Source organism: Natator depressus, chromosome 8 (assembly GCF_965152275.1).
Source record: "Natator depressus isolate rNatDep1 chromosome 8, rNatDep2.hap1, whole genome shotgun sequence".
Taxonomy (NCBI): domain Eukaryota; kingdom Metazoa; phylum Chordata; order Testudines; family Cheloniidae; genus Natator; species Natator depressus.
The window spans coordinates 44855224-44878049 of NC_134241.1; positions in this window are offsets into that span (position 1 = coordinate 44855224).

A 22826-nucleotide genomic window follows, 5' to 3' on the forward strand; every position below is an offset into this window, starting at 1 on the left:
ACAAGATTCTCATTTCCACATCTTGCTCCCTAAAATGAGGTGTGGGGGGAGGGCAGGGTTTGCTGGCTTTATCTAATAAACTATATACTACAAACAGCTTGCCTGCTATCGTCATAACAACACTGTGAGTAGTGGTACCCACAGCTTCCAGGCTGTCTGCATGCTAGAGGGGGTGTTAAAAGAAGACAGGCTACAACCCTTAATTATGGAGCATTGCCCAAGGCACAGAGAGGACAAGGAATCTTTTGCTAGTGGCCTCATTTTTTTTAAATGCCCGCAGTAGGAAAACTTAAGAAGGCATCGTTCAACTTTCACTTGCCTTCAATGAGGCAAAGGATTTAATCCAGCCCAAGCTCTGTGAGCTTTCCAAGTTCTTCTGGAGCTGGAAGGACACCTCTCACTTCATTACACCGCACTGATGAGCTGACAACTTGAAACTCAGGGTTTCCAGATGATATGAGAGACTTTTCTTGATGATCTGCCCACAGCATTTTGTGGTCTGAGCTCAACCCTTCAAGTGTTCCAAGCGAAGTGGAACATACTTAACCGAGTGAAACCAATATTAAGCTGTTCCATATTATTTCACTGTGCACAGTGAAATAATCAGCAGAACCCACTGCAAAACTAGTTGATATTTAAGATGCATTAGTCTCAATTCACAGCAACACCCACTGTCTGGATGGTTTGCTTCGCTTCTGATATTTTCAATATTTCTGCACAGTGGAAATTGGATATTTGGGTCTACACATTGGATGATTAAAATACACAGATGTAGGGTGCATGTGATTATGAATGGAGAAAAATACCACCACCAGTACACTTGTCCATGCTGCATATGCATAGGAATACATAAGTTCCTACTGTCTGGTGCCCGGCCTTTGACAACAGCCACTACTCAGTGCATCAAAGGGGGCCCTCCTCCTTCTACTTCTACATGCAGCTAGCCTCATCAGTGGGGAATTCCTTCCTACCTGAACTCCAGCTGTGAACAGCATAGGCTCTGACTCATAAAACTTGGTTACTTTACCCTTGCTCACCTACGTACAAACATTAGTGATCAAATTAAAATCATCCAGTCCTTTTACAGTATAGCACAGCAGTGTCTGTATTACTGCCTGGTATGGTGAATTCCACAGCTTGGCTACATGCTGCATTTCAGTGGTTCTAGGGTACGTTTACATTGCAAAAAACCCCACCGCAGCGAGCCTAAGAGCCCAGATCAATTGACTCAGGGTCATGCTACATGGCTAAAATAGCCATGTAGATGCTCCTGTTCGGGCTGGAAACCATAAGAACATAAGAACAGCCATACTTGGTCAGACCAAAGGTCCATCTAGCCCAGTATCCTGTCTTCCGACAGTGGCCAATGCCAGGTGCCCCAGAGGGAATGAACAGAACAGGTAATCATCAAGTGATCCATCCCCTGTTGCTCATTCCTAGCTTCTGGCAAACAGAGGCGAGGGACACCATCCCTGCCCATCCTGGCTAATAAGGCTCTGAAACCTGGCAAGGGAGGGTGGGTTTCAGAACACGGACTCCAGCCCAAGCTGGAATGCCTACATTGTTATTTTGAGCCCCGTGAGTTGACTCTGGCTCTGAGACTCAATGCTGTGTTTTGGGGTGGGGGGGTTTGCAGTCTACTGTCATTTACTATCATTTAAATTTCATCAGTGCATTCTTGTTCTAGTATAGTACCGGCTAAAAGTGGGGTTGATCAGTTTCCACTGTATCCTTGGTTCATTTTGAATGTTTCATACTCAAGGCCCCTCACAACTCTGTTTCCCGGCTAAATACTGGGAATTTTTTCCTCTCCATTCATTTTCTCTGAGATCTTCTGCACTAGTCCACAGCTGCTTGAGTTAGCTCCTCAGTGCTACTTATGAAGATAATAAACAGAGAAATAAATACCTAGCTCTTACTTAGCACTTTTCATCAGCTAATCCCAAAGTGCTTTACCAGGGAAGTCAGCATCATTAGCCTCATTTTACAGATGGGGAAACTGAGGCAGAGAGGGGTGAAGTGACTGCTGTGGGTTACCCAGCAGAGCCAGAACTAAAACACAGATCTCCTGAGTCCCAGTCCACTGCTCTATCCACTAGGCCGCAGTATATGGAATTAGGGCATGGACGTGATTCCCTTAACAAAAGAGGCTTGCTGGGTCACTGGTGTCAGTCAAAGATGTTGGAAACCCCACATTAGACCTGAACAACAACTTGAAAACCTGTATGTTTGAAAAAGGAATTGGAAAGAAAGAGACATATAAAGATGCTAACCTGAAAGTAGAGGGAGTCCAGGGGTTGTGATATGCAGGAGGTCAGACTAGATTATTAATGGCCCCTTAAACTCTATGGGGTGGCATACAACATCTTAAAAATAGGCAGTCAGGTGGGACACTCTTCTAATTGTCTTTGGTTTGTGCCACACCAGATGCTTGGGACCACCAAAGTCAGTCATGGGGCGAGCATCCCCCCACAGACTGCAGGGGCACCTTCAGAAGGCTGTGTCAGCCCATGCCTGAGCATTAGCCCTGTGAGCCTGACTCTGCCATCCCTAATCACACTGAGCTGTTCTTCAATCCCCAAGTAGGATCATTTATTTCACGGGACTCCTGATTTCAGCAGGGGCCTTCCGCAGAGTAAAATACTAGTCATGGTGCATAAGGCAGACAGAATCCCACCCTGAGTGCTCAGAGACAGTGTGAAGTAGAGTTCAGGAGGGCACTTCACACAGAGAACAGAGATCACACTGAGAACAAACTATTTAGAAGAAGAGGGTTTATTAGTACATAGCTAAATTATGTGACACTTGGCATCACATGGACTTGGTGGGATAAATCTCATGACTGGGATATTGGCATAGAGGGGTGTAGCTTATTCAGGAAGGACAGGCTGGAAAAAACAGGAAGAGGTGTTGCATTACACATCAGCAATATATAGACTGGTTCTGATGTCCACAAGGAAGTGAAAGGCGGAACAGTTAAAAATCTCTAGGTGAAGATAAAAAGGGGGGCAAAAACAGTGGCAAAAGTCATGGTAGGGGAGCCCTATAGACAATCATATCAAAAGCAGGAGGTGGATGAGGTTAGGTGTCTATTACAAGAGTGGGTGGGTGAGGTTCTATGGCCTGTAATGTGCAGGAGGTCAAACTAAGGTCAGAAGGGACTATCGTGATCATCTAAAGTCTGAGTCACGAGGCATTTGTAGAACAAATCACAGAAATATCCAGAACACAAGACCTGGTAGTAATGGGGGACTTTAACTACCCAGACATCTGTTGGAAAAGTAATATGGCAAAACACAAAATGTCCAGTACGTTCTTGGAACGTATTGGGACAATATTTTGTTTCAGACAATGGAGGAAGTAACCGGGGGGCACACCTTTTAGATCTGATTCCCACAGTGAGGAATTGGTTGTGAATCTGAAGGTCAAAAGCAATTTGTGTGCAAGTGATCATGACATGATCCATTTAATGATTGTAAGGAAAGGCAGGAGTGAGAGCAGTAGAGTAAGGACAATGGACTTCAGAAAAGCAGACCAACAAACTCAGAGAACTGGCAGGTAAGGTCGCTCAGCAAGAAACTCTAAGGGAAAAAAAGGAGTTCATGAGAGCTGGCAGTTTGTCAAAGAGACAATATTAAAGGCACAACAGCAAATGATGCAAAGCAAAGATAGAAAGAATGGTAAGAGGCCAATATGGCCCCATCAGGAGCTCTTTAATGACCTGAAAATGAAAAAGGAATCCTCCCGAAAGTGGAAACATGGGCAAATTGCTAAGAAGGAGTACAAAAGAATAGCACAGGCATGTAGGAACAAGATTAAAAAGGCTGAAGCACAAAATACGTTATACCAAGAAAGGCAATAAGAAGAGGTTATATAAATACTTTAGGAGCAAGAGAAAGATGAAGGAAAGTGTAGGTCCTCTGCTTAGTGTAGAAGGAGAGCTGATAATGGATGACACCAATAAGGCTGAGGTGTTTAACGCTTATTGTGCTTCAGTCTTCACTGAAAAGCTAAATTGTGACCAATACTTATCATAAATATTAACATGGATTAATATTAAGGAACACAAGCCAAAATAGGGGAATTACAGGTTAAAAATATTTAGATAAGTTAGATGTATTCAAGTCTGCAGGACCTGTTGAAATTCACCCTAAGGTACTTACAGAACTAGCTGAAGCAATCTTGAAACTGTTATCTTTGAGAACTCATGGAGGAGGGGTGAGGTCCAAAAGAACTGGAGAAGGGCAGATAAAAGGTTTAGAAAACCTGACCTGTGAGGAAAGCTTAAAGAAATTGGCGCTGTTTAGTCTTGAGAAAATAAGTCTAAGGGAGGGGGGACCTGATCATTTTCAAATATGTTAAGGGCTGGTATAAAGATGACAGGGAGCAATTGTTCTCCATGTCCCCTGAAGGTCAGAGAAGTTGTAATGAGCTTAATCTGCAGCAAGGGAGAGTTAGGTTAGGTACTGTATTAGGAAAGCTTTCTAACTGTAGGGATAGTTAGTTAAACTCTGGAACAGGTTTCCAAGGGAGGTTGTGGACTCTCTGTCATCAGAGGGTTTTAAGAATGGGTTGGACAAACACCTGTCAGGTATGGGCTAGGTTTACTGGGTCCTGCCTCAGCATGCGGGAGGGTGGGGAATGGGACTAGATGGCCTTTTGTGGTCCCCTCCAGCCCTCCCTTTGTGTGATTCTATGTACAGAATGATTTCTGAGTGAGAACGTCTTAATCAGATACAGGCACAGAGTGTGTTGGCAAGAAAGGAAGTGGCTGGTTTCCCACCTCCCTCCTGCACCCAAGGCTCTCCTGTGTGGGCCCAGTTTTCCATGACACAAGGAGTGCCAAGTGCTCAAACCACTTATTACCAAATAGAGGGCTGCAGAAAAAATGACATAAAACCTCACTCCTTTTGAAGAGTATTTTCTGACCTTCAACCCCTCACTCCAAACCCATTTTGGCAGCCCTTGCTAAGCCCAGGGAAAGCAGCAAGGCACATGCAACTTTACTCCCAAAATCTCTCTTGTTCAGGTGTATAAAAGTTCAGTCCCAGACAGCAAGTCAGCCAGCTCTCTGGATATTAACTACTTACTTATCCTCCCTGTTGCTGAGATACAATGGGGAGAGAAGGAATGTGGGATCACCATGCCCGAGTGCTCACAATTATGACTCAGCCACCACAAATCATGACACTGTCTTAAAGATCACAGGATTATAAGAAATAATACATTTGGAATTTGGTGGGGGAGGGGGGAATGTCTGCTTCTACAGTGGCTAGCACAGCAGGGTACTGGACCAGGACTGGTTGTCCTCAGCACAACAATTAAATAATTCTGGATTTTGCACCTTTAGGTTTTCCAGAATTTCTCTGCAACCATGAGGGCTAGAAAGTTGGGGGGGGGGGGGTGGTTGGGTGGTTTGATTTTTATAAATAAAAGCTGTGATTCTGAAGTATTCACATGACTCCAGGGTCTAGGACTTTACAAACACTAAATATTTCAAGACTTGTGATAAAAATCACAAGAATTGGCAACATGAAGTTAGAGCTCACCCCAATGCAGCATATTGGCATTGTTGGGCGTCCCATCCAAGCCTGACCCTGCTTAGTTTGTGAGACATCACCAAATGAAATGAGACCCTTCTTTTACAGTAATTTCAGGTAAGACTCTGTTGAGCACTTTGAATGAAAGATCTATAATCTCTATAAACTCGCATTATGATCAATTTGAGAAAAAGGCCTAGAAAGAAACCGACATTTTGAAATACAGCATCATGTTAATAAAACTGTGAAATAGGAAATGAAAGATGACTGGGGAGCCCACATGAAGAGAAAAACTAAGCAATGAGGGAGCTTGAAATTCTAAGAGGTTTTTCATCAAAGAGGTGTTGCTAATAGTAAAGAAAAAACTACCAGCACAGCAAAAGAGGAAGCTGTGGTTCACTCTGTCCTAGCTTTCGCTGAGAGAAGGCACTGAACGACTACCAGCAAAGTGGTCTCACATTTGAAAGTTCTTCGAGTGCTGGTCCTTCCAGCCAAAGCAGATGCAAGGTATACCCAAGGGACTAAAGGGGCCTACATTTCAAAATTTTGCTGCCATAACTCTGTTGATTAGGAGTGTGAAAAAAACAAAACAAAACAAAAAACACCCCTCCTAAAACTGCTTGGAAAAGTTCTCTTGTAGACAACCTTGCCAGCAGAGCTTATTTTGTTTGGGAACCTGGTATAAGCTACACTGGGAAAAAAGGACTCTCTCGTTGGTATAAAATGTGTCTCCACTAGGAGGCTGGTATAGCAAACTCTTTCTAGGGTAGCCAAGGCCTTTGTTCTTACATGACACCAGTTGCTCACCACACACCCACTCAAGTACATCATGCGGTCAATAGTTATTGAACTCTCCAATGAGGCTGCAGGCCTCTGCTTCCCTGTTTCAATGGGCTGAGACCCCCAACAAATAATCTGATTACCTATCAGTTGGTGGAGCGAGGCAAGAGCTAAAACCCGTTATCTTTTGTAGCCTGGCATAGACAAATCACTGACAATGCTTCATTAAAGCAGTCCGATTGTATCCTGTGCCCTTCTAGCTCAAATTTCAAATGACACATAAGCTTCTGAAAAAACAGGGAATGAAGAGTTAAGATACCCACCAATGCACCTTAACTCTGCACCCCTGGAGCTAGGAACAACTGTTGGAGCAGCTTGTCCAAGCTGTGATTGGAGTCTGACGACGTCTGTGGGGCTTTTTGCCTCTGGGTGGGTTGAACCCCTCCTCATGTGATCAGAGGAGAGAGGTGCATGTGTGATCCAGGCTGCCTCAACTCACTGGTGAATCCTGTAGATTTTGTCAGTAGCGGAGCACAGGAGTCTTCTGGCCTTGGAGATTGTCAGCAGTGAGGTAGGAAACGAGAGAGGGCTGTGGAAGAGGAAGTACAGTGTTAGATGAAATCCCCTGGGTAAGAGCAATGGGGCTGTCAAATTTAGCAAGAGAGGAGTTATTGCTGTGTTATGGGTGTACTGAGGCATTGCTCAAAGAAGGCAGAATTAAGGTTCTGTGGGCAGGTACCTTAACTCTTATTTCCTGGTTTTTAGAAGTTAGAGTTCTGGAAAGGCACAGGACGCTGCAGGGCAAACTTAACTCCGCATTAACAATGCTTTGTGTCAGTGAATTGCCCGATTTGTTTGATGTTGTTTTTGTTGTTTTTTTAAAACAAAGATGTTTTCTGCAGGAGTTTGTGGCCCTTCAGGCTGTTATAGTTATCACATAGGTTTGTGGTTGAGACACTGCTGAGGAGAGGTAATCAAACCTTGCTCTTAATATAGCACTTTTTATTAGTCCTTCTCAGAGCACTTTATACAGGAGGTAACCATCATTATCCCCATTTAACAGATGGGGAAACTGAGGCACAGATAAGTGAAATGACTTACCCCAGGAATAGAATGCAGATCTCCTGAATCCCCATCCAGTATTCTCTCCACCCAGGCCACATGGCTGCTCAGTGATTCCTAAACGCTCCTCCCCCCTCCTGTAAACTTGTAGTGGAACAGGGATAATGGTCATGCTTTGAAATGTTCAGAGTGTGTCATTCCTAATGGGCAGGAGAGAAAGCGCCAAACATGATCTATGGCACAGAATCCTGATAAAGTTTTTGTATGTACTAAACTAAGCACATCCGAGAAGACTGGAATGTCTCTCCTTCTCCACCTCCCTCACCATTGCCCAAAACATATAGCCCCTCCTGCCACTTGCCAACATTTCCAGCTTGCCCTCCTCTTCCTCTCCCATTAAGCTATTGGCATGTGAAGAGTTGTGCTTGGCTATCTGGCACTGTATACAGAAAGGTGGTTACCCTTCCCTTTATATTTATGACACTCCCCCCAAATCACAGATAGGGTGAAACACTGGCTGTGATTTCTTCCTGGAGCTCGAGGAGAAAACAGAGTTAATAACATACATGCACCTCTAAATATACTACTAACTGTATGAAGACTAACAATATTTTCCACATCTCAAGGATGATTTTAACCAGTTGATTCTGGGAAACTTTCATGGGAGAGTGCATCAGCCACTTTGATAGAAGCTCCTGAAACATGTTGTATGTCGAAATCAAAATCTTGGAGAGCTAAACTCCACCCAAGATTTTTTTGTTATTTCCCTTGGCAGTATGAAGCCACTGTAGTGCAGCATGGTCGGATTGCAGGTGGAAATACCGTCCCCAAACGTATGGGTGTAGCTTTTCCAGAGTGTAGACAATGGCGTAACATTCCTTTTCACTGATTGACCAGTTGCTTTCCCTCTCAGACAGCTTCTTGCTGAGAAACATGACAGGATGGAATTCTTGATTCGGTCCTTCCTGCATTCAGACTGCTCCCACACCATGCTCGGACGCATCTATGGTTACGAGGAACGGTTTGACAAAGTCTGGGGCCCTTAGCACAGGGTCAGACATGGGTGTCGCTTTAAGCTGGTTAAAGGCCTTCTGACACTCTTCAGTCCACTGAACGGCATTTGGCTGTTTCTTTTTGGTTAGGTCTGTCAGCGGGGCGGCAATTTGGCTGTATTGCGGTACAAATCGCCTGTAATATCCGGCCAAGCCTAAAAAGGATTGAACCTATTTCTTTGACTTTGGGACAGGCCACTTTTGGATAGCATCCACTTTGGCCTGTAGGGGGTTGATAGTTCCTTGACCCACCTTGTGTCCAAGGTAAGTCACTCTGTTGAGGCCTATTTGACACTTCTTAGCCTAACAGTCCTGCTTCCCTTATGCGCTCAAAGACTTTTTGTAGATGTTCCAGGTGTTCTGCCCAGGAATCCGAAAATATGGCCACATCGTCAAGGTAGGCGACTGCATATTCTCCAAATCCTGCTAGGAGACCATCTACAAGTTTTTGGAAGGTGGTGGGTGCATTCCGCAGCCTGAAAGGGAGCACATTAAATTCATACAGCTCGACATGTGTGGTGAAGGCTGACCTTTCCTTGGCGGATTCATCTAGCGGTACCTGCCAGTACTCCTTGGTTAAGTCCAAGGTAGAAATGAATTGGGCCCATCCCATTTTCTCCAATAGTTCATCTGTGCGTGGCATTGGATGGTTGTCTGGGCGAGTTACAGCATTTAGCTTACGGTAGTCCACACAAAAACACATCTCCCCATCTGGTTTGGGAACTAGAACCACTGGAGATGCCCAGGCACTGTGGGAGGGGCGGATTACACCCATCTGTAGCATATCCTGGATCTCCCATTCTATAGAAGCTTTAGCTTGAGGAGACACCTGGTAAGGTTGGGCTCTAATTGGGTGAGCATTACCTGTGTCAATGGAGTGGTATGCCCGTTCAGTCAGTCCTGGGGTGGCTGAGAACGTCGGCGTGTAACTAGTGCACAGTCCCTTGATCTGCTGTCGCTGCATACGCCCAAGGGTCATGGAGAGGTTCACCTCTTCCACACCACCATCACTTTTCCCTTCGTAGTAGACACCTTCAGGCCACTCGGTGTAATCTCCTCCCCGGGCTGTAAACTGACAAACCTTTAATTATCTGGAATAAAAGGGCTTTAGCGAATTAATATGGTACACCTTAGGCTTTCGGTTTGAGGTGGGGAATGTGATGAGATCATTAACAGCTTCCAGGTGCTCTTGGACTGTGAATGGCCCTTCCCACGAGGCTTCCATTTTATGGGCCTGGAGCACCTTTAAGGCCATGACCTGGTCCCCTACTTTGAAGGAACGCTCTCTGGCATGTTTATCATACCATGCTTTTTTGCTCTTTTTGAGCATCTTTTAGGTTTTCTTTAGCAAGGACTAAAGAGGTTCCGAGGGTGTTTTGTAGGTTGGTTACAAAGTCCAGAATGTTAGTTCCTAGAGAAGGTGTAAATCCCTCCCATTGCTGCTTCAGCAACTGTAGTGGCCCCTTAACCTCGCGGCCACATTGCCGGCACCCAGTACCCAGAGGCAAACAGCAGCAGGGGTTCGTTACCCGGTGTGCGTCACCCAATAAACACAATGGGGTGGAGAAGCAGAAAAGTTTATTTGGAATTCCAAAGAAAGGTACAGGGAGAGAAATCTCAAATCCTGCACATCAGAGCAGGTCATTACACACACTTTTATATTCCTTAATGCTACTGCACTACACATCAATCAATCAAAGCTTTGCACAAATACTCTGCCTTCCTTATATGGGTTACAACAATGTTTATTTCCTGTAACCTCTAACAAGCATTCCTAGCAACTTAAACAACCAGCACATCCTGTCTGGCCTTGTAGCTGTCTCTCCTGTTATCTTTAACTTGGCATCAGCAAACCTTACACTATGAGGCGTTATCTACAACTGCAACATTGTTTTAAGAGCAAAAGAGCTTACTCAAACTAGCCAGGCCTGAGTTCTATTAAGGGGAGTTGAAAAGAAGCCCTTAGGCCTTCAGCAGGGAGACTTCCTCGACCCTTATGGCCTTCCATCCCCTCAACTTAACTAGTGGCCATACCCTGGGGTCTCCAACAGCCATATACAAGTTCAAATGGTGAAAACCCTAAACTGGGATGTGGTACAGCTCTGTAGGCAAAGAGCAACTGCTGCAACACTAGGTCCAATCATTGGAGTGCTCATTTACGAATTTACGTATCATGGCCCCCAGAGTTCCATTAAACTTCTCCACCAGGCCATTTGTTTGATGGTGGTAAGGGGTGGCAACCAAGTGATTCACCCCATGAGCTTCCCAAAGGCTTTCCATGGTTCCTGCCAGGAAATTAGTTCCTGCATCTGTGGGGATGTCGGAGGGTCAACCTACCCTGTCAAAAATGTATGTTAGTGCCTGGCACACACTTTTAGCCCTGGTGTTGCTTAGAGCTACTGCTTCCAGCCATCGGGTGGCAAAATCCATGAAAGTCAGTATGTACTGCTTTCCTCTGGGTGTCTTTTTCAGAAAAGGACCCAGAATATCCACAGCTACTCACTGAAATGGAACCTCAATGATGGGAAGTGGCTGAAGAGGGGCTTTGACCTGGTCTTGGGGTTTTCCCCACTCTTTGGCATGCCTCAAGACCGGACATAGGTAGAAACATCCTTGCACATTCCCTCCCAGTGGACCGACTTTCCCAAATGTCTTTGGTTCTGTTCACCCCAGCATGGCCACTAGGATGATCATGGGCTAAGCTTAAGAACTTTACCTGGTACTCAGTTGGAACTACCAACTGTCTCTGAGGATGCCAGTCTTCCTGGTGTCTACCAGAAAGAGTTTCCTTTTATAAAAAAGTCCTCTTTCTACAAAAAACCTAGATTGATTAGAAGAGCTGAGAGGCGGTGAGTTGCTCCGTGCCACCATCCAAGCTCTCTGGAGGCTTTCATCTGCTTCCTGTTTGGTCTGGAACTGTTCCCTTGATGCTGGAGACATCAGTTCCTCATTGGATTGTGGACCTGGGTTTTGTCCCTCTGGAAGCGATGCGGGTGATGGGGCTGTTTCCGTTGACTGTCAACTGCTCTCCGCTGGTGCACTATGTTGGGATTCAGGCTCCGGCTGAGCCTCTTGTGTGGGGTTATCGGCTGCTGCCAGTGCAGTTTCGGTGGGGCCCTCTGGAGTTGGGGTTGCAAGCACTGGATTCAGCGCTGGCAATGGTTCTGGTGCTGGTTGTTCCACTGGTTCTGGGACTGGCTCTGTCTGGGTCTCTGGGACTGGATCCACTACTACTGTTGCAGACGTTGGCATGGGGTCTGGTTCCATCACCTCTGACTGGGTCCTGGTAGAAGTCTCAGGAACAGAGCTAAGTGTGACAGCTTGCTTAGCCTGGCTGTGGGTGACCATTCCCACCCTCTTGGCTAGCTTTACATGATTGGCCAAGTCTTCCCCCAAACAGCATGGGGATGGGATAATCATCATAGACTGCAAAAGTCCACATTCCTGATCAGCCCTTGTACTGGACCAGCAACTTGGCTGTAGGCAAGTCAAAAGAGTTTGACTTGAAGGGTTGAATCGTCACTTGGACCTCTGGGTCGATTAAATTGGGGTCCACTTAGGAAGTGTGGATAGCCAACACTCGTGCTCCGGTGTCCCTCCATGCTGTAACCTTCTTCCCACCCACACTCTCAGTTTCCCTCCACTCTGAGGGTATCTGGGAGGCATCTGGGCCTGAGGACCTTTGGTGGGACCCCAGTGCAATGAACTGTAATCTGTTGGGGTTCTTGGGGCAGTTGGCCCTTACATGCCCCGGCTCATTACATTTAAAACATTGCCCAGCTGACTGGTCACTGGGGTGAGGTGGGTTGCTGGAGAATGGTGCGGTGAGACGATAAGGTGTTTGGGGTTTTTCTTGGGATGTAGTCTGAGGGTGTCCCTTCTGGTATCCACTCAAACTGTGACCAGGGTTGTTTCTCTCTCCTCCCTCCACCTGTTTTGTTCCAGTTTGCCCCCGCCTCTCTGGCGGTCTGGGACTGCTCGTATTGATAAGCATAAGCAGCAAGACTTCCTGCTGAGTCCATTTTCTTATCCCATAAACACTGTTTTATATCATCCTTGGACATATTCAGGAATTGCTCCTGTATCATCAAATCCCGCATTCCTCCAAAGCTAGTTACATCCCGTCCTTTGAGCCATTTATCAAACAGATCTGTCATCTGGTTTACATAAGCCACATTACTTAGTCCAGGCCCTCTCTTAAGGGTTTGAAATTTTATTCTATAAGTTTTAGGTGTAACTTGAAATTGTTTCAAAACCAAATCCTTGAATTTATCATAGTCAGAAGCCTCATTAATAGGCATCTTATTGAATATGTCCAGAGCTCTTCCAGTCAATTTTGTGACCAATGTGGTCATCTTGTGAGCATCAGGAATTTTATGGAGTGTGCACAGTCTCTCCAAGGTGAGAAAATATTCAGCAATATCACTGGATTCATCACACTGTGGACATAGTCGCTCCCTTTTGTGGATTGTTGGGGAAGGATTGTTAGGGTAATTCTGTATATTCTGCTGAGCCCTTGCCTTCTCTATCTCCAGTGCATGGTTCCTCTCTTTCTCCCTCTCCATTTCTTTTACTTTTGCCTCCATAGCTCTCTGGTGGGCAGCCTCCTGGGCTTTCTCTGCCTCTCGAGCTGCCTCCATAGCTCTCTGGTGGGCAGCCTCCTCTGCCTCCTTAGCTCTCTGGTGGGCAGCCTCCTCATCAAGTCGTTTTAATTCAACCATTCTCTTCCGCTTTTGCTCTGGCTAACTCCAGTTTCTGTTGGGCATTGCTTTCTGTCATCTTAGCCCCTCTGTTTTTAACCTAGCTATACCCAAGAGTTAGAAAGAAAAAAAAACTGGCTTGTTAAATTTGCTGTGCTGTAACATGATACCTGTGTCTCTGATATCTGTTCCCAGCCTACAGAAAAATCATTTTGTTATGGAGCTGCTCTGTCCCCAGGCAAAGAGACAGGACCTGCAGCTGTAATCACCTTTTAAAAAACCTTTTAAAATCCTGCTGTGCTTCTGGTTCAAAATGATCTCTGGTTCAAAATGATCCAACCACTCTGCCACCATGTCAGGGTTCCTTCCCCACTCTGAACTCTAGGGTACAGCTGTGGGGACCCGCATGAAAGACCCCCTAAGATTATTTCTACCATCTTAGGTTAAAAACTTCCCCAAGGCACAAAGTCTTTGCCTTTGGATTAGGTAAAACCCTGCCACCACCAAGTGTTTTAGACAAAACAGGGAAAGGACCACTTGGAGTCCTATTCTCCCAAAATATTCCCCCAAGCCCTATACCCCCTTTCCTGGGAAAGGCTTGATGATAATATCCTCACCAATTGGTACAGGGGAACACAGACCCAAACCCTTGGATCTTAAGAACAATGAAAAATTCAATCAGGTTCTTAATAGAAGAATTTTATTAAAAGAAAAGGTAAAAGAATCACCTCTGTAAAATCAGAATGGTAAATACTTTACAGGGTAATCAGATTCAAAACATAGAGAATCCCTCTTGGCAAAACCTTAAATTACAAAAAGACACAAAAACAGGAATACACATTCCCTCCAGCACAGCGAATTTACAACCCAAAACAAAGAAAAGCCTAATGCATTTTCTAGCTAGATTACTTACTAACTTTACAGGAGTTGAATTGCTTGCTTTCTTGATCTGTCCCTGGCAGAGGCATCACACAGAGACAGACAGGCAAAAGCCTTTTTCCCCCCCCTCCAGATTTGAAAGTATCTTGTCCCCTCATTGGTCATTTTGGGTCAGGTGCCAGTGAGGTTACGTTTGCTTCTTAACCCTTAACAGGTGAAAGGATTTTGCCGCTGGCCAGGAGGGATTTTATAGTTCTGTATACAGAAAGGTGGTTACCCTTCCCTTTATATTTATGACAGCATGGCTGTAGCTCATGTTCAATAGCCACAGCAAGTACTCTCAAGCCATCCAGGTCATGGACAACTGACTGGCTAGAAACCCTGTTGGCTAGCCTTTCTGCACATGTGCATTGTAATGTATTTGGCATGCACCAAGTCAGAGTACCTAATTTTTAAAATCACATTTTCAATATTGCATCCCCAAAGGATGCATTAGCTGGGATAAATGATGAGTAACAGATCAGTTGGGGGATGATCCAAGCCATGGTTTGAGTTCCAGGTGAATGCAATAAAAAATAAAAATAAAATAAAAATGGTGATAGATTGTGTCAACTTTAAGAAAAGCTTCGGGGGCTGGGGGGGACTCTAGTGAACCCCTTGCTAGCAGATCACTAATTCGACCCCACATGGCACCCCAAATTTCAAGGCAAGTAAACATTCTGAGTAGACATGGAAATTTTAGAGCACTTAAAAGAGTCAACTTTTATGTAGTGATGGCTTCTCAACTTCAACTATGGTGCAGCTGGTGCTCCGCTAAACTATGAATTTGCCAGGAACAAACCTTGAAAGACCATGATGTGAGAATTTTTAAATGAAGGAATTCAGTTGTAGCATAAGTAATTAATCCAGTGATGAGCCTCTTATTGGTCATATGCAAAATCAGGGGATTAGTTGATCAGAACTAATTCAGAGTTCAGAACAAAGATTCTGGACCAAATTCTCCCAAGGATGCTGGTATGAACTGTGCTGAAGCCCTTGTGGTGGGTAGACAACCAGGTGCTCGCCTAAAGACTCCAACTTCAGGGTGGCGAACAACAGGGTGGTTAAAAATCAATTATTAAAAAAGTTTAACAAGCTTTATTTAAATTGAATTTTTATTTAAATTAAATTCGTTTCTGTTTTAAAAAGTAAACCCATTTCAAATTAATTTTGAAATTATGACAACCCTATGATAAGGCCTAAATTGACTATTTACATAAAAAAATTAATATTACACAGTATGTTTGCTTCCAAACCTTTTTAAAAAAAAATCAAACCACTGAAAACAGTGGAAGTCACTGGCCAAGCACCTAAAACCAGAGTTTGCTGAAGTCTGAAATCAGCTTTTGAAGCAGTAGCCTTTTCTGCAGGTTCAGCGAGAGTATTTTCTTAATTTCAGTTTATTCAACTTGTTCAGTTCAATGCTGAGTTCATTCAAAGTTAAGAAGCCAGCTGGAAGCTGAACAAGCAGGAAAACTTATTTTCCTCTTCCAATTTATGAATAAAAACTAGGTGCGAGATTATGAGACCTACTACTTCTAAAATCTTGAAGGACATGGCAACCAGAAACAACCAGTTCAATTCACTGACTACAGTCAATGCTTCTTTTATTAAATCAGTTTTAAATAAAAAACATGTTTTGATAAACATTTTTCTTGTGTATTCAGCAATTTTAAGAGTAGCTTTATTTAATAGAATTAAAATGCTGTTTTTCTAGATTTTTAATTGAATTTGAATTTCCACCCAAAGAGCTTGACACAAGTCACAAATAAAAAAAATGAATCGTTGCTGGTAAGAAATGCATCATTCACCTTTTTCTAACATAATAAAAAAATGTAAAAACTAAGATCTGAACGTACATTAAGCTATATCATTACTTACATATGTACAGATATAGCATATTCCCCTAGTTAGCAAAAAGTAGAACCAAATTTAGCATAAAGACTAAATTATTTAGTTGCAAATCAACATGTTTTAATGGTTACTAACCAATGAGAATAAACTTTTCTTTAGGAAAATAACCAAAAGTACAAATGCAAAATAAGATTAAAATCAATTATGTAAATCAAGGTTTCTTGCTTGCTGATTTAAATTGTTTTGATTTAAAACAATCCACACTGCTGACTAGTCAGACCAGTGCAGCCTGCAGAATAGTGACGCTGACCTGAAAGGGGGCATAGCCAAAGCTTCTTGGTGGTGGAACTCCAAATGAGACCTGATGGAACACCCAAACCATCCTCCTACTGGTGGAAAAAATAGGGGAGATCTGTTGTCAGTGGTGACAAGCCACTTAACCTCCCCTGGATAAATCCCCTCTTACACAGGTGGTTTTAACAGGCACACAGACCTATAATGTGTGCCTGATGCCAGTTTTTCTGGATCTGGCCCAGTGTCTGCAACATTTAGGAACTGAAATCCTGACCATATCAGAAGTGATCTACCCACATATTGGGAAATTCAGATTTCTATCCTGCTTATACTATTTAATTAGAACATTCTACATTTTCACTTGGACACCAGTTGGAAATAGCAGAATGAGTTTAACAGCTGTTTTTCAAACTACATGAGGAACCGTTACTCACCCTGTGCAGTAACTGTGGTCCTTTGAGATGTGTCCCCCATGAGTGCTCCTCTAGAGCCCTTCATCAGAGATTTCTAGGTAGCAGTGTCCGTTTGACCTGTGTATGCATCCTATGCCTCCTCATGGCGGACACTGAGGCTATATATGGGTACGCGGGTGAACCACCCTCAGTTCCTTCTCTACTTGGTCATCCCCTCGGCCTAGGGAACAACCGAAAAAGAGGGGAAAGATGACAGGTAGTGGAGCACTCATAGGGACCAGGATCTCAAAGAATTAGTTACAGCACAGTGTAACCGTTCCTTCAAGTACGGTCCCTATGGATACTCCAATTCAGGTGACTTCTGAGCAGTATCCTGAGGAGGAGGAAGGCACTTCAGAACAGGTTCCAGAACTGAAGACAGTACTGCAGAGCCAAATGTCACATCAGATCTGACGGCACAGAGCAGGGCATAATACACTGAAAACCTGTGGACTGAGGTCCATGTAGCAGCTCTACATAGCTCAGATATACTGGGACATTCTTCAAAAATGTAGCAGATGCCTGCAATCAGGTTGAATGTGCTCTGACCACCTGGGGGGGGAGGGGGGGGGGAGTCTGAGCACCTGCAAACTCATAACAGAGAAAACCCAATATCCATTTTGAAAGCCTTTGAGCAGAACTAGAAGTTCCCCTAGATCTATCTAGAGAGTCTAGATCAGAGGTGGGCAAACTACGGCCCACGGGCCACATCCGGCCCAGCTCCTGAGCTCCTGGCCGGGGAGGCTAGCCCCCTCCCCCGCAGCCACGTCGCTGTGCGGACAGCGCACCGGGCAGTGAGACTGCACACTCCTGCAGGCCAGCACGGCGGCAGGTCTGGCTTCGGCCAGGTAGTGTGGCTGCCAGACATGCCGCTCTGAGCGGTATGGTAAGGGGGCCGGGGGGGTCGGATAAGGGGCAGGGGGTCCCGGAGGCAGTCAGGGGACAGGGAGCAGGGGGTGGTTGGATGGGGTGGAGGTTCTGGGGGGGGGGGGAGAGCAGTCAGTGGACGGGGTGGGGGGGGGGCTGGATAGGCGTGGGAATCCCGGCGGGCCTGTCAGGGGGCGGGGGTGTGGATAGGGGTTGGGGCAGTCAGGGGACAGGGGGGTTGGGGGGGCGGGGGTTCTGAGGGGAGCAGTCAGGGGGCAGGGGCCAGGCTGTTTGGGGAGGCACAGCCTTCTCTACTAGGCCCTCCATACAGTTTTGCAACCCCAATGTGGCCGTTGCCCACCGTTCTAGATCTTCTGAACTGCTTAGTCCCACCCAGGTAGAAAGCCACAGCCTTTCTAAACATCCAGAGTATAGGAATAGGATTCATGCTGAGAACTAAGAGGTTTTGAGAAAAAAATAACTGGTAGATAGATAGATTGGTTAAGATGAAAATCCAATTTAGCCATTGGGAGGAGCTTACGATGTGAATGTAGAAACGTTATTAAAAAAACATGTCAAACTGGGGGGGGGGGGAGAAGAGAGAAGATCTGCCCTCAAGTCTCCAATCTCCTTGACCCCACCAACCAACACGTTGGCAACTAAGAAGGCCATCTTCATAGATAAATGAACCATTGGTTCAAATGGAGGTCTCATGAAGTGGCCGAGAATCAGGTTGAGGTTCCAGGATGGGATGGTGTTGGGGACACTGGGCACTACATTAGGTAACTCGGGAGGGTGGAAGACCATGAGTGTTGAGGAAGCCCTCCTCCTCGAGGCCCAGATAAACCAAGGCCCCTTTGCTTCTTGAACTCTCTGTGATCCTGCATAACACTGAGGAAGCTAGCACACAAACAGACAGGTTTGCCCACAGCTCGCCAGCCAAGGCAGCTTCGGCCTGGGAAACAGATAGATAAGGCAGAAATGTTTAGCAAAAACCAGAACAAATAGGACCAAATAAGGCAAGGCTTGGGCAATGCTACTGAGGAAAAACACAATTGGCTGCTTTAGCTGATTGGCTACGGTATTGTACGGGGCAACATGTAATTGGTTGCATAAGCTTATGTAGTGAAGTAGGAAAAGGTATAAAATGTATACTGGAATCTGCTACACTGCTGCAGGATTTGAGACAGCTCAGTCTCCCTGCGCCCTATTTGGAGCTCCAAATAAATCTCTCTGCTTCTCCACCCCGTTGTGGTCATTGACATGATGCACACCGGGCAACAAACCCAGCTGTTGCTTGCCTCGGGCACTCTGTGCCGGCAACAATGGGGTGTCTAATGTGTGGGAAGAGATTACCCAGACCCTTAATAAATCTGGACTATACTGCATGAGCAAAAATATAGATCCATTGACCATGGATGAAAGGCTGATATGGCAGTCAGGTGTACCCTGATGGATAACCCAGGTGTCTTCCGATCTAGCAGGTAATGAGGGAAAGAGGAATGGATTCTGGCCAGAGGGAATAACGATCACACCAATAGATGAATCTCTTCCATTTCTTCAGGTATGTAATGTGCATTCATGTTTTTCCACTGTTTAACAACACCTGCTGCACCTCCTTAGAGCAGGAACTCTGCGCATAACTACCGCTGCAGAGACGGATCTGGCAGCAGTGTCTGCAGCATCTAGGGATGCCTGGAGAGCCACTCTGGCGAAGAGCTGGCCCTCCAACTATGGACTGGAATTGCTCCCAAAAGCCATGTGGCAGCTGTTCAATAAAGGCTGTGAGCTTGTTGTGATTCGTAAAATTGTGTTTGACCATGACCACCTGATAGTTCGCCATCTGGAACTGCAGGGTTGTGGATGAGTAAGACTTTTGTCCAAAAATAAGTCATTTTTGGTCCTTGTCATATGCTGTAGTTCTTGAGAAGTCCTACACATTTGGAGTGCCTGAGGCTTACCATTATAGCCTCCTGGCAAGAAAGGCAACATTTGAAGACTGATGAACCAGGCATACCCTGCCAGGAGAAGACCTGTCTCCCTGGGGAAAAGAGGGGGAAAACAGTCCTCTCATCTAAAACAGTAAACAAAACAACTACAAACTAACTTTGAGAAAGAGAAAAGGCAGAGTATGCTCTAGGAAGACATGCTAGTGTTCTGTTTCAGGTTGAGGCAGTAGAGAAGTAATTGAAGGTGGTTTGCACATAAATCCCTGTGACACTGCACCCCATATTCTTCACAGTGATATTATATGATGATTATGGCATAATTATGATGCATTTTGTACAAGATGGATCATGTGAGGTGTCATCAGAAAAGTTATGATTTGCTGAATATGATTATCCTATTTGTATGCATGTATCATTTTTGTATGTAAAGTTATGAATATTGACTATATAGCTGTATTCCAATGTGCTTACTCGGGGTGACCCCCACAACTAGCCTTTCAGTTACAACAATGAAGAAGCCAACTAGTGGTGATGGCCCATCAGCAAAGACAATGGACCCTGGAAAAACTTAACCTTCCTGTAAGCATTCCAGACAGCTTGTAAGCAATGGCTGCTATGACTCAGCAAAGTATGCAGGGGCATGTGACAAGGCCATATGACTCTGGACTCCATTTTGGGATAGTCTGTATTTTTCCACACATTGGTCTGGAAACTCGTTTTGGAACAAATGGTTCCCGCCATATGCTAAAGCTATATAAGGCTGGGAGTGATATTATCATCATGTTGTTCTTCACTCCCCACACAAGAAGACTCCTGGAAACACCCGAGGAACAAAGACTGAACTGGGGGAAGTGTCCAGTTTGCCCAATGTAATCACATCAGCCATACTGTCAGAGGCTCGTTCACCTGCACACCTACCAATGTGATATATGCCATCTGCCAGCAATGCCCCTCTGCCATGTACATTGGCCAAACTGGACAGTCTCTACGTAAAAGAATAAATGGACACAAATCAGATGTCAAGAATTAGAACATTCATAAACCAGTCGGAGAACACTTCAATCCCTCTGGTCACTCGATTTCTGACCTCAAAGTGACTATCCTTCAACAAATAAAACTTTGAAAACAGACTCCAACGAGAGACTACTGAATTGGAATTAATTTGCAAATTGGATACAATTAACTTAGGCTTGAATAGAGACTGGGAGTGGTTGAGTCATTATACTAAGTGAAACTATTTTCCCTTGTTTATTTCCCCCCCCCCCCCCCACTGTTCCTCAGACGTTCTTGTTAATTCCTGGAAATGTGCTGGAAATGGCCCACCTTGATCATCACTTCAAAAGGTTTTCTCTCCCCCCACCCCACTCTCCTGCTGGTAATAGCTCATCTTAAGTGATCACTCTCCATACAATGTATATTTTTTCATGGTCTGTGTGTATATAAAATCTCCTCACTGTACTTTCCACTTTATGCATCTGATGAAGTGAGCTGTAGCTCACGAAAGCTTATGCTTAAATAAATTGGTTAGTCTCTAAGGTGCCAACAAGTACTCCTTTTCATTTTGCGAATACAGACTAACACAGCTGCTACTCTGAAACTTGTTTTATGTTTTCATTTAAACCCGGTGTGCCTTTAAGTGAAAGGGGCGGGCGGGGGGGGGAAAATCGCAGCTTGCTTTAACACAGGCTTGTTGCATTTCCTCTGCCCATTGAGGGGGAGGCAAACTGGATGATAAATTCATACTGGTTGGGATATGGACAGGGCAAGGTGGTACAGCTCTGCGGTCCTAGGCTGGGAAGCTGGTGGTTATTTTGGCTGTAGCCTCTCTATTGTTGGTTCATGTAGTGGCTGGTCAGAGAGCTTGCACGTAACAGCAGCTGGGTGTGTCCCTGCCTGTGTGAATGCTGGTGGAAGTGTAAGGCCGGGAGCAGGTCTGCAGCTTGTCACAGCAGCACAGTGTGAGAGAGCACCCAGGCTGATAGGTCAGAGGGCTCAGTGGCACCCCAGTTCCAGGTGGCACCCCAAGGGAACCCATCGCAACCCCCATATGACCTGTGTCTGCCATGAGGAGGAAGAGGGCACAGGTGTGGGCCGAACAGATCCTCCTAGCTATATGTCTCCAATCAAGGGCGAGAGGTGCATGTGCATCTGAAGTGGAGCAACCACAGACACTATTTGAAGATGATGATGTGGTTATGTGAGCTCTCCTCTAATGGAAAGTCACTAAGCTGCCATTCTCTCTGGTTCTTTGAATCAGCGCTGCCAACTTTCACTCAGTCAAAGATGCCCTTTTATAAGAAGTTTAATGCAATTTTAAAAATCTTACTTTTATGAAGGATTTTGTTCTATTGCCCAAGGATTAGATATGGAACCCATCACTATGGTATCTGAGCACTCCCAGTTCTCTCTCTCTCTCATATATCGCTTTCGGCTTTAGGCTGCAGTGGGGAATTTTAAGAGCCACAGTGTCTTTAAGAAGTTTCCTCCATTCAAGTTAACTTGATAGCTCTGTTCCCTCCCCATTGTTGTGTATTACCTTTGACGCCTATGCTCATGGAATGACCACAATGTCAGGTCAAATTCTGATGCTCCTCTTAGTACAGTACAACCAGTAGTATGCAGTGACTTCATAAAATATTCCAATACTGCTCATTTTAAAAACTTACCAGGAAGGCAAGGATCTTATCATAGAAGACTCCACAGCGTGGCATGCAATACTTAGCTTACCTGGATATTTATAAGACATGCCTATCAGTGTCTCTAGAGATGCTTAGAAAGGTAAGGACTTGTTTAAGATGAACAGTTAGTGCACGGCAAGCTAGGGTGTAAATCTACAGTACACCACCTGTCCACGTGGACCCTGCTGCCATGCACAAGTTCTCTAGTGCAATTTTATCTACTCTGCTTTGATACAAGGGTAGGTCACTATGCACTAGGGAACTTTTAGTGTGCAGGACCAGGGTCCATACAGAGAGTGCACAGCATGCTAGTGCACTGTATATTTACACCCCAGCTTGCTGCACACTTAGTCTAGACAAGAGCTAAGACCGTATATACCACTTATTGAGAAGCGTCAAAGACTTCCACTCAAGAGTAAAGGTCACTGTATTCCTTGCAATTCTGTTCTCATGAAAGAATGTCCTGTCCCTGATGTAGAGAGAGAGTATAAATAAAACAGCCCCCACTGGTCTCACCTATCATGATAGCACAAAGGGAGAGACTGGGCTTCTTGGACAGCTAGGATTTGAGTCATAAGGAATTTATTGATAATTTGAAATGCATCCAGAAATAGCTAGTGCTGCCTTTGGAGAACAGGTGTAATATGCTCCATGTGGCCAAAACAATTAAGCAAGCAATT